We start from the raw sequence: 11,330 nt of genomic DNA, 5'->3' as shown, positions 1-11,330 counted from the left end.
GAACTTGCGACAAAGTGCAGCCTACATGAGTGGCAGCTGTGGCTCACTGTTACAAGAATCAGAAGGCTGTAACATGAAGTCCAACTCCAGGAATGGACGTAAGGTCTAGGTTGACGATGAGTTAGTCCTAATGGAGTACTATCCTTGAGAGGGGGTCATCTTTTAGTTGGATCCAGGCTCGGGATACCCTCTCAAGTGGACCCAAAAGTTCCCATGGCATTATTTTGAAGGATGTCAGGGAAGTTCTCCCCAGAATCCAGAATATCTACTCCTTAACAAACATTACTAAAGCAAATTACCTGGTTGCTGTTTAGGGAATCCTGTTGCAAATTGGCTGTCATACTTCCTAAATTACATTTCATGAATATTTCATGGGGCCGTCCTGAGATTGTGTACAAAAGTTAATGGGATAATCAGGCATTTTGGCTGCTGTCTGTGTGAGTGACAGGGTAAAGGACATCACTGAGAGGACGATTAATTGCGAGAGGTCAGATGCCAGTACATCATCCCATTGAGTGCAGGTGTAATTCTGCATGGTGCTGGGTTGAGGGGTTGGGCATTCTTCATAACCGGCCCTCAGTTTTACCTGGTGCATTTGAATGAGGTCACCAGCCTTCATTAAAGAGTTGAGCTTAGCTAAGCATTTGTGTTTAGTTTTATACATTTCACTGTATATTTATGCTTTTTAAAATAAAAACTTAAAACGTTATTTACAGCATGGTAACAGGCCCTTCCGTCCCAACGAGTCTGTACTGCCCATTTAAACCCATGTTAACCTACCCTTACGTCTTTGGAATGTGGGAAGCAACTGGAGCACCCAGAGGAAACCCACGCAGACACGGGGAGAACGTACAAACTCCTTACAGACAGTGACAGGAATTGAACCCCAATTGCTGGCGCTGTAGTAGCATCACACTAACTGCTATGCTACCATGTTGCCCCTTTTAATTAATTGATTAACATCAAATAAATATGTTGTAAAGTATTTTATTTTTTAAATTTTAAAACATTTAAAAAATTATTTAATGCAGATGTCTGTTTAACAGGGACATTTAAAACTAGTTGAAATAACCCTTTGACAGTACGAACTATCAAAGGCCATTAGGGTGGTCAGGAGAGGGTTTCAGGACCCACCACCTGAGGCCCAGTTGCTGGTCCCAGATTGCTCCATTTCACAGGATGACCATGGAAGTGATGCTTTGCGGTAGTTGTGAGCTGCTCAGCCAGAAAAGGTCGGTGAGTCTGCAGGAATAACATGTGGGTGTAGGTCCAGGCATGTCAAGTACATTTTGGGCCAAACTGCTTAGCTTAGAATTTAAAGAAATTGGAGGATATTGCACTATATTATAGTGCACCAAACAATGGGAAAAAGATCAAGGAGCACATTTACAAGCAAAGCATAGAAAGGTGTTAGAAAAGTGAGAGTGTGGTACTTCGATTATCTGGCCTATTACTAGCATCCCAGTCAGATGAATGAAGCTCTCAAGATCATTCAATCACTTCAAGCATCTGAATAGAATAGCAGCAGGAATTCCTGAATACTAGAGCTTGCAATAACTGTTTGTTTCCAACCCAACAAGGAAGGAAACTGTGCTTAGTTCTGGAAAATGAAGTGAAGCAAGAGGAACTTTTTCAAAGGAGACTATGTTGGAAAGGATGATCACAATATCAGGATATTGAATTTCAGAATTTAAGAACAGAAGAAATAGAAACAAGAGTGGTCAAATGGCCCCTCGAGCCCACTCTGCCATTTAATAAGATCATGGTGGTGCCTCTTCAGCTGGAAGACATAACCTTTTGGCAAGAACTCTGTCCGAATCTCGTTCCAATGAAGTGGGTATAGGCTAACCTTACTCAGTCTCTCTTCATAGGACAAATTCTCCATCCGAGGAATCAAACTAGTGAATCAATGTTGCGCTGCCTCCTAGCCAAGTATATCCCTGTCTACTTACAGTGAGCAAAACTACACCCTATACTCCAAATGAGATTTCTCCAAAGATCTGCACAATCTCAGCAAGACTGAAATTCCTTTCCAATGAGGTTAATATATATGCTTACTTCCTGCATCTCATGAACTAAAACACCAAGATCCTATACACTTTTGGGGCCTATTGGCACTGGAAGCATGGCAACACTTGCGGGCTGCCCCCAGAACACTCTACGCAAAACAATATATTTCATCTGTGTGTTTCAATGTACATGTGACTAATAAAGATATCTTATCTTACGATCAACTACTAGTCTTTCATCCTTTGAAACACATTTTGTATTTCTGTTCCTAAATGAGTATCCTCACATTTTCCCACATTATGGTTTACCTGCTGTCTCCTTGCTCCTCACATGACCTGTCTGTATCCTCCTCTAGTTCAGTTTCCCATTTAGCTTTGTATCATCTGCCGTCTTCAACATATAGGTACATTATTTATTAAAGCAGAAAAGGTACAATCAATTTAAAGATACTTAACTGGGAGAGGATTAGTGTAGTGGGTTGGAGTGGGATCTGGCCCATGTGGTTTGGAATGAAAAATTGGTAGACAAAATGGAAATTAAATAATTGAAGGACTTCACAGAAGAGAAAGCTCAGATATGGTCTAGGGACATTCCCACAGGGGAAAAGGAAAGCCATCCAAAATTAAAGTTCTCCTATGGATAAATCTTAGGCCTATTTTTGCCAGCACATCTCTGTTATATTATGATATGACAATAATATAACAGAGACCCTATCTAAAGATAGAATCTACAAATGTGCATGACAGATTCAAAGAAGGGAATAAGGCAAAGAAAGGAAATGAGATTATTTAGCTCACATGAGAATGTATAAAAGAGACTGAGAAGTCGATAGAAGTAGAAAGATATTAGTTGATGTAGGTTGGATCTGACTAGTGACCAAGAGAAGAACCTCGAGTGGAGGCAAAAAATAAGGTCAAGGTACATTGAATCTTCTTGTCTCCAGAGAATTTAACAGTAAGGATGGTGGTGACATTGATCAGGATAATGATAGATAATGGGATAAAAATATATAAAGAGGAGATACTTAGAAAGTTGAAGACAAAAGAGACTTCAGACGCTGGAATCTGGAACAAAAAACAGAACACTGGAAGAACTCAGTGGACCAAATAGTATCTGTGGAGGCAAAAGGTGTAAGATGACATTTTGAGTTGAGACCCTGAATCAGGAAAGAAGAATGATTGCCAAAATATAGCAGTAAGGGTGGGATGAGGGGGACTGGGATAGAGGCTGGTACGTGATAGGTGGAACCAGATGGGGAGGGGATGGGAAAGGTGAACAAAGGGAGAAGAAAAGGTGTGTGTGTGTGTGTGTGTGTGTGTGTGTGTGTGTGTGTGTGTGTGTGGTGGGGGGGGGGGGGGGGGGAAGGAGAAGAGCACCAGGAGTGTGGGTTAACTGAAATTGGAAAATTCAATGCTACCACCATGAGGTTGTAAGCTACTGAAGGGAATATGAGATGTTATTCTCCCAATTTGCATTTGGTCTTTCCATAGCAATGGAGAAGGCCGAGGACAGACAGGTCAGTGTGGGAGTCAAAATAACGTGCAACTGGAAGCCTTAGGTGGCTGTTGCAGACAGAGCACAGATGCTCCACAAAACAGTCGCTGAGTCTATGGTTCACCTCTGTAGAGGAAGCTACATGATGAGCACTGAATGCAATAGACCAGGTTGGCAGAGGGGCAGATGAACCCCTGCCTCATTTGGAAAGGCTTTTTGGTCTCTCAGTGGTGGTGAGGGAGGAGTTACACCTCCTACAGATGCAGGGGAAAGTGTCAGGAAACAGAGAGGGATGGATGGAGAGGGATGAGTGGACCAGGGGGTCACAAAGAGAGTCACCCCTGTGGAAAGCAGAAAGGTGGGGTGGTTGGGAAGAGGGGTTGATGGGACTGGTGCACATTGGAGCTTGCTGATGATCTGTTGGATGCAGAGGCTGGTGTGATGAAAGACAAGGATCTAGGGAACTCTGTTGCTGTTCTGTCTGGGGAGGGGGCGTGGTGAGAGCAGATGTGTGGGAAATGAGTGTGGGGGCTCCATCATCAATGGCAGACAGGAAGCCACATCTTCGGGAAGCCCCTCCCCATCTGGTTCCACCTATCACCTAGCAGCCTCTGTCCCACCCCTGCTTCCCCAGCTGGTTCCACCTGCCCATCATCCTCTCCCCATCTGGTTCCACCTATCACCTGCCAGACTCTAATCCCCCCCACGTACTGCTATATGCTGTCAATGTTTCCTCTTTCCCTCTCAGCCCTCAACTTATACCTTTTGCCTTAAAAGATGCTGCTTGACCCGCTGAGTTCTTACACTGTTCTGTGTATTTGTACTTAGAAAGTTGGCTGTCCTCAAAGTAGAAAAGGGTCTGGATATGACGCATCCTAATTAACTGGGAGAAGTAGGGTAGAAATTCCAGAAATTGGTCACAATCTTCCACCTTAGAAATGATTCCCAATCAAATTATACCTTTAGTATATTCAGTATGTGAAAAAACACTGTGGATTACATAGACCAAAACTGCAGGCTCAAAGCCTTGTCCAAGAATGTTCTATGTCATACTTGGTGTTTGCAGTCTTCCTCTTGTTTGTGCTTAATGATTACACAGTCCTCTAGTTAATCATTGATTAGCCACAATAATGGGATGAAGGCCTCAGTTGAGTTACTGCCTGCTGAGAACTTCTGGGGAACCTTGCAATCTTAATGTACATGTTTTGGTAAGTGAAACCAAGTGTCTTTACTTCCTTCCCCTGCGAAAGTTGTTCTCAGTTTAATGAGAGTCAGGGGAGAACTTTTGATCAACGGGCAGAATGCTTGAATTTACCACATTAAGATAAGTCATTGGGATCCAAACCACAGTACAATCATTAACGAGTAATGAGCTATATTGCAGCTCTGCTGATCTGCTTACACCATAGCAGATGTACCAGAGACACTGGAATCATGTAACAATATTTCACTTAAAATTAATTGGCAAATGATTAGCAGGACAAGCAATGAGTATTTCTCGAGCTGAAGTACTTTGTTTCAGCAACATGCAACCCCTATTCTTGTTCACAAATACTATTTTTCTTTGTGATATTAAGAATCAATGCTGCTGACACACAGTAACTAGACTCAATTTTCCTTCACCCCATCTCTCACGTTGCTCCGTTGCTGGACTCCACATGGATTTCAGCAGTGAAGCCGTCTTGCTGGCAGTTCCAGCATTTCTCCAATCCTATGCCAGTCAAACCTGGTGTAGGATCAGCGATCCAATTTATTTCAATGATCTCTTGTCCAGGTGAATGATGAAAGTATGTGCTTTATTTTTAATTACTTACATTTGATGGTTTGACTGTTTTGTGAATATTTTAATATGCCTTTAATTTACATTATTATTTTTTTAATGTTTAAATATTTTTAAGCTATTTACACCAATTTCAGACACAAGAGATTCTGCAGATGCTGGAATCCGGAGCAACACACACAAAATGTTGGAGGAACTCAGCAGGTCAGGCAGCATCTATGGAGGGAGTCAAATCTATGGAAGGAGACCCTGATGAAAGGTCTCAACCTGAAATGTCAACTGTTTATTTCCTTCCATATATGCTGCCTGACCTACTGAGTTCCTTCAGCATTTTGTGCATGTTACTCCAATTTGATTAGTTTTTAAATGGCTTTGAATATCACAGACATCCATAAGCCATGGAAAAAAAAGCCTCCCAGCTTTGACAGGAGGTGAAGCTCCATGACCAGATTTGCCTTCTATCAAAGCCTCAGACCCTTCCTGAAACAGTAAGTTGCCTGAGGCCGAGGCATCACAACAAAAGATAAGATGATGGAACATGGTATCATTGTGAAGATGGGACCTTGTCTCATATAGAATTGCATCATGGATACTACTATCAATATTATAATGGGAGGGTGCATTTGTAGTAAGCAGATTGATGAGGCCAAGGACAAATATACCTGTCTCATGTTTCCAGACGATCATTTTGGCAGCTACATCCCTCAGGATTCAGGCAGCTCTGGAGGTAGTTTTGGTAGCAGACCAGTCTTGTTCATTGAAATCCCCCAGCTAGCATATAAACTGTGCTTCTGTTCCTCTCTGTGTTCAATATGGAGCAAGACTGATACATCAGCTGAGATGTAATGATTGGTGGTAATCAACAGGAGATTGTCTTTCCCATGTTTGACCTGGTGCCGTGTGATTTCATAGGATCCACAGTCAATGTTGACGAGTGCTATGGCCACTTCCTCCTGAGGCTATATCACAGTGCTGCCACTTCTGACATATCCGTCCACTGGTGATATGGAATATTGCCAGGAATGGTGATGGAGGAGGCTGCAACATTCCCTGCAAGGTATGTTTCTGTGCATATGACTGTGTCATGATTGACTTGTCTTTGAGATACATGTGCCAATTTTGGTCCAGTTCAGCAGATATTAGAAGGATTTTGCAGAGTCAACCCAGGCTGGGTGTAGCTCTGTGTGTGTCAAATGTGGTAGAGAAAATAGCAAGGATGAGAGTGGATGCACAAGATGACTTTGAATCTGGGATGGAAGTTTCAAAAAAAAACGCAGGGCAGCAGAAATCACAAAGAAATTTGAACATGATAAATTTTTAACTTTGAAGAATTCAGTTACAGGTGTCAACTTAGGTCAAATCGAGTGTATTGTCATGTACACTAGTACAGTGAGGTGCAGGTACAATGAAAAACTTGCTAGTAGCAGCATCAAAGGCATGTACAGCGGCATGCAAAAGTTTGGGCACCCCTGGTCAAAATTTGTTACTGTGAATAGTTAAGTGAGTAGAAGATGAACTGATCTCCAAAAGTCATAAAGCTAAAGATGAAACATTCTTTTCAACATTTTAAGCAAGATTAGTGTATTATTTTTGTTTGAAAGAAGGAAAGGAGCACCATGCAAAAGTTTGGACACCCCAAGAGATTTGAGCTCTCAGATAACTTTTACCAAGGTCTCAGACCTTCATTAGCTTGTTCACAGTCATCGTTATGAAAGGCCAGGTGATGTAAATTTTAAAGCTTTATAAATACCCTGACTCTTCAAACCTTGTCCCAACAATCAGCAGCCATGGGCTCCTCTAAGCAGCTGCCTAGCACTCTGAAAATTAAAATAAAGGATGCCCACAAAGCAGGAGAAGGCTATAAGAAGATAGCAAAGCGTTTTCAGGTAGCCGTTTCCTCAGTTCATAATGTAATTAAGAAGTGGCAGTTAACAGGAACGGTGGAGGTCAAGTTGAGGTCTGGAAGACCAAGAAAACTTTCGGAGAGAACTGCTCATAGGATTGCTAGAAAGGCAAATCAAAACCCCCGTTTGACTGCAAAAGACCTTCAGGAAGATTTAGCAGACTCTGGAATGGTGGTGCACTGTTCTACTGTGCAGCGACACCTGCACAAATATGACCTTCATCAGAAGAAAACCTTTCCTGCATCCTCACCACAAAATTCAGCGTCTTAAGTTTGAAAAGGAACATCTAAACAAGCCTGATGCATTTTGGAAATTAGTCCTGTGGACTGATGAAGTTAAAATAGAACTTCTTGGCTGCAATGAGTAAAGATATGTTTGGAGAAAAAAGGTTGCAGAATTTCATGAAAAGAACACCTCTCCAACTGTTAAGCATGGGGGTGGATCAATCATGCTTTGGGCTTGTGTTGCAGCCAGTGGCACGGGGAACATTTCACTGGTGGAGGGAGGAATGAATTCAATTAAATACCAGCAAATTCTGGAAGCAAACTTCACACCGTCTGTAAAAAAGCTGAAGATGAAAAGGGGATGGCTTCTACAACAAGATAAAGATCCTAAATACACCTCAAAATCCACAATAGACTACCTCAAGAAGCACAAGCTGAAGGTTTTGCCATGGCCCTCACAGTCCCTCGACCTAAACATCATCGGAAATCTGTGGAGAGACCTCAAAAGAGCAGTACATGCAAGACGGCCCAAGAATCTCACAGAACTAGAAGCCTTTTGCAAGGAAGAATGGGCGAAAATCCCCCAAATAAGTATTGAAAGACTCTTAGCTGGCTACAGAAAGCATTTACAAGCTGTGATACTGGCCAAAGGGGGTGTTACTAAGTACTGAACACGCAGGGTGCCCAAACTTTTGCTTCGGGCCCTTTTCCTTTTCTGTTATTTTGAAACTGTAAAAGATGGAAATAAAAAAGTAATCTTGCTTAAAATATTAAAGAAATGTGCCATCTTTAACTTTATGCCTTTTGGAAATCAGGTCATCTTTTACTCGCTTAGCTATTCACAGTAACAGAAATTTTGGCCAGGGGTGCCCAAACTTTTGCATGCCACTGTAACTACAGACAACGTACAGAATATAAATTATACATAAATTACACAAGGCAGTGAAGATAGAGAAAAAAAAGACTGCACAAAAGCAAGACATTAGTGCAAAGAAAGATGCAATCAGAGACAAGTTCATGGTATTGCAAGGGGTGGTCCTGAGTGTTCTGTTGTTGAGGTAGGATTAGGGTTGTGCAAATCGATTCAAGGATGTGATGGTCACAGGAAAGTAGCACCTCCTGAACCTTGTGGTGTGGGACTGCATGCTTCTGTGCCTCCTGGCTGACAGTGGGGGGAAGAGGGCATGACCCAAATGGTGGGGACGATTGATGATAGATCTTCCTTCTTGAGGCAGTGCCTGCTGTAGATGCTGTCAATGGTGGGGAGGGCTGTACCCATGGTGGACTGGGCTGTGTCCACTATTCTCTGCAGTCTTTTGTGTTCCTGTGCATTGGAATTGCCATACCAGGCCAAGATGCAACCAGTCATTCAGTGTGGACAATGGAAACAGTGGGCTGGAGGGACTTAGTAGGTTGTATAATCCAATGACTTTATTCATATAACACCTTTAAAGAGGCAAAACATTTCAATATGCTTCTATCAAACAAATTATGACTCTAAAACATAGACATGGAGCAGTTAACCAAAAGCTTGATCAAAAGGAGCAGTTTTCAAAAGGGTCTTAAAGAAAGAAAGAGAAATAGAGAAGCTAAGGGAAGAAAGTGCAGTGCTTTGGACATTAGCAGCTGAACATTTGCCTACAGAGGATGAAGTGCTTACATTTAAAGTAGATCAAGAGACCATAAGTGAAGATACATCGCTATCTCAGAGGGTTGTAGGGTTGGGAGACATTAGAGGGGGAGAGAGCGAGAGAGAAACAAGGACAGAGACAGAGAGGTGGGGCAGGGGGAGGGGGTGGAGCAAGACCATGGAGGAATTTGAAAACATGGATGAGTATTTTAAAATCCAAGCATGGCTTAACCAGGAGACACAGTAAGTCAACAAACACAGTGAAACGGGGTAAATACAACTTGGTGCAGGTTAGGACACAGGCAGGAGAGTTCTGGATGGCCTTAAGTTTCCTGAGGATTGAATGAGCGAGGCTGACCATGTGTATGTTGGAATAGCCAGGTCTGGTGGTAATGAGAGCATGGATATGGATTTCAGCAGCAGATGCTCTGAGGACCAGTATACGATGAGGAGCAGGATAGGTTGTTGGGATACGAGAGGGAAATGGTGCAGGTGCAGGAAGAGAAGCTGTTCCAGCTTTCACAGGGTGGGAAATGGAATATGTCCCCCATCTGTGTGACCTCTACTGACCATGACTTTACTCACACCAAATCCTGCTCACCTACCATCCCTGCACAATACCTCAATGTTAGAATTCCTATTGATTTTAAATTCCTCCATGGCTTTAAGAATATACAAACATAGGAAACAGGAATAGGAGTAGGCCACTTGGTCCCTTGAACATGTTCTGGCATTCAGTAAGATCATGACTGATCTGATCTTGGCCTTAACACTTTCATGGGCATAACCTTTTAACTTTTCCATAGTTCAAAAATATATTTACCTCTGTTTAGAATATATTCAATAACCCAGGGGTAGAGAATTCCAAAGATCCACAATCCTCAGAAAGAAGAAAATTTTTATTTCTATCTTTAAAGAGTGATCCCTTGTTGTGAAACTGTTTCCCCTAATTCTAGGTTCCCCTATGATCCCATTAGCACCTACCCTGTCAGGTCCTCTCAGGATATTATGTTTCAATATACTGTACCTCTCATTCTTCCAAACTCCAATGAGTGGAGGTACAATCTGCTCAATTGCTCCTCATAAGGTAACCCATTGTTCCCAAGCAACCTTTCTAATCTTGGTACCCTTCTACAGCCTTATAACGCTCTGAGTTATCTCTGCTGCTAAAATTCTGGCTCCATGCGCATCACCATTAGCAGCCATGCATTCAGTTGCCAAAGCTGAAGCTATGGAATTTCCTGTCTAAATCTCTCTGCCTCTCCAGCCCTCTTTCTTCAAGACTCTCCTTAAATCCTACCTCTCATTTCCCCTCGTAGGTAAGTTATGTTAACATTTGTTTGGTAATGCTCCTGTGAAGCATTTTGTGCCACTTTTATATTCTAGTGACACCATAAAAACAAGTTGCTTTTGACCAAAAAGATGAAATATTGGTAGCTGAAGAACAGCTCTGAGCAATCTGAAGAAAATGAATAGGGGAAAATGAGAACTATTGTTAGAATGAGTAACAGGATACCCAAGCTTGACTGTTCCTATGCATTTCAGCATCAACATTTTTTCCGAGCACCGTTAACTTATTCTACCATTCTTTGTTAGCATTCCCACCTTAGTACAAAGGGAAATTGCAACAACTACTCCAGGTTCATATTTTACACTCAGCAGCCTAAGTTTTTACAATTCGGAATCCCTCATTTTACTCTATCCCCATTACTCGGTGCATGAGATTGCCTTGATGTTTCCTGATTAGTTTTAATAGGATGGATTATTAATGGTTTCCAGTGTATTTATTAACCGCAGGCTGACCTGGTCCTGTTACTTCCAATCCTCCGTGGTGCTGAGATCCTTATCTAGATAATTACATGTCATTTAAAAATTGTTGAATGCCTATTTGCTACAATGAGGGGATACTAAATAGAATAAGTATATGTGTGTAAACTTGTTAAAACTGCTTGCTCCGTACTGTTAGCTGCAGGCTTTGGATGAGGCTGTGCTTTCTTGCTGCGGCATGTGGTGGCAATCCTTCATGATTCAGGCTAATCCCTTAATTACTAAAGGCTGCATTCTTTTGTTAGTGAGCTCTGATTGTGGCAGGGACAGAGTGGGGGTTAACAATTGTCACCTGCTGCCTGGCTTTCAGTCAGCAGAGAGGCCCATCACTGATGGAGTGATAAGTGTTAGGCCTGAGTTTATCTGTGGCAACAAAAACTCCCTTTGTTTGGGCAGTTTTATATTCAAACCTGCCTTTGTCTGTAAAGCTTTCAGGATAAACAATTCCTCTCTTGACTTTG

The 11,330-nt window shown here is 42.1% G+C and overlaps 1 protein-coding gene across 1 annotated transcript in view; it reads left to right on the top strand.

Moving 5' to 3' along the window:
- The first annotated feature begins 4,648 nt into the window (after positions 1–4,648).
- Positions 4,649–11,330, top strand: part of LOC127569110 (fibroblast growth factor receptor 4-like) — a 133,203-nt gene continuing 126,521 nt past the window's right edge. Inside the window, exons 1-2 of the mRNA XM_052013461.1 lie at positions 4,649–4,712; positions 6,197–6,341. The gene's annotated coding sequence lies outside the window, so the exon portion shown is untranslated. The remainder of the gene's footprint in view (positions 4,713–6,196; positions 6,342–11,330) is intronic.

The sequence above is a fragment of the Pristis pectinata genome, chromosome 4, assembly GCF_009764475.1.
Source record: "Pristis pectinata isolate sPriPec2 chromosome 4, sPriPec2.1.pri, whole genome shotgun sequence".
Classification (NCBI taxonomy): Eukaryota; Metazoa; Chordata; class Chondrichthyes; order Rhinopristiformes; family Pristidae; genus Pristis; species Pristis pectinata.
This window is presented reverse-complemented; position numbering and strand designations above follow the sequence as displayed.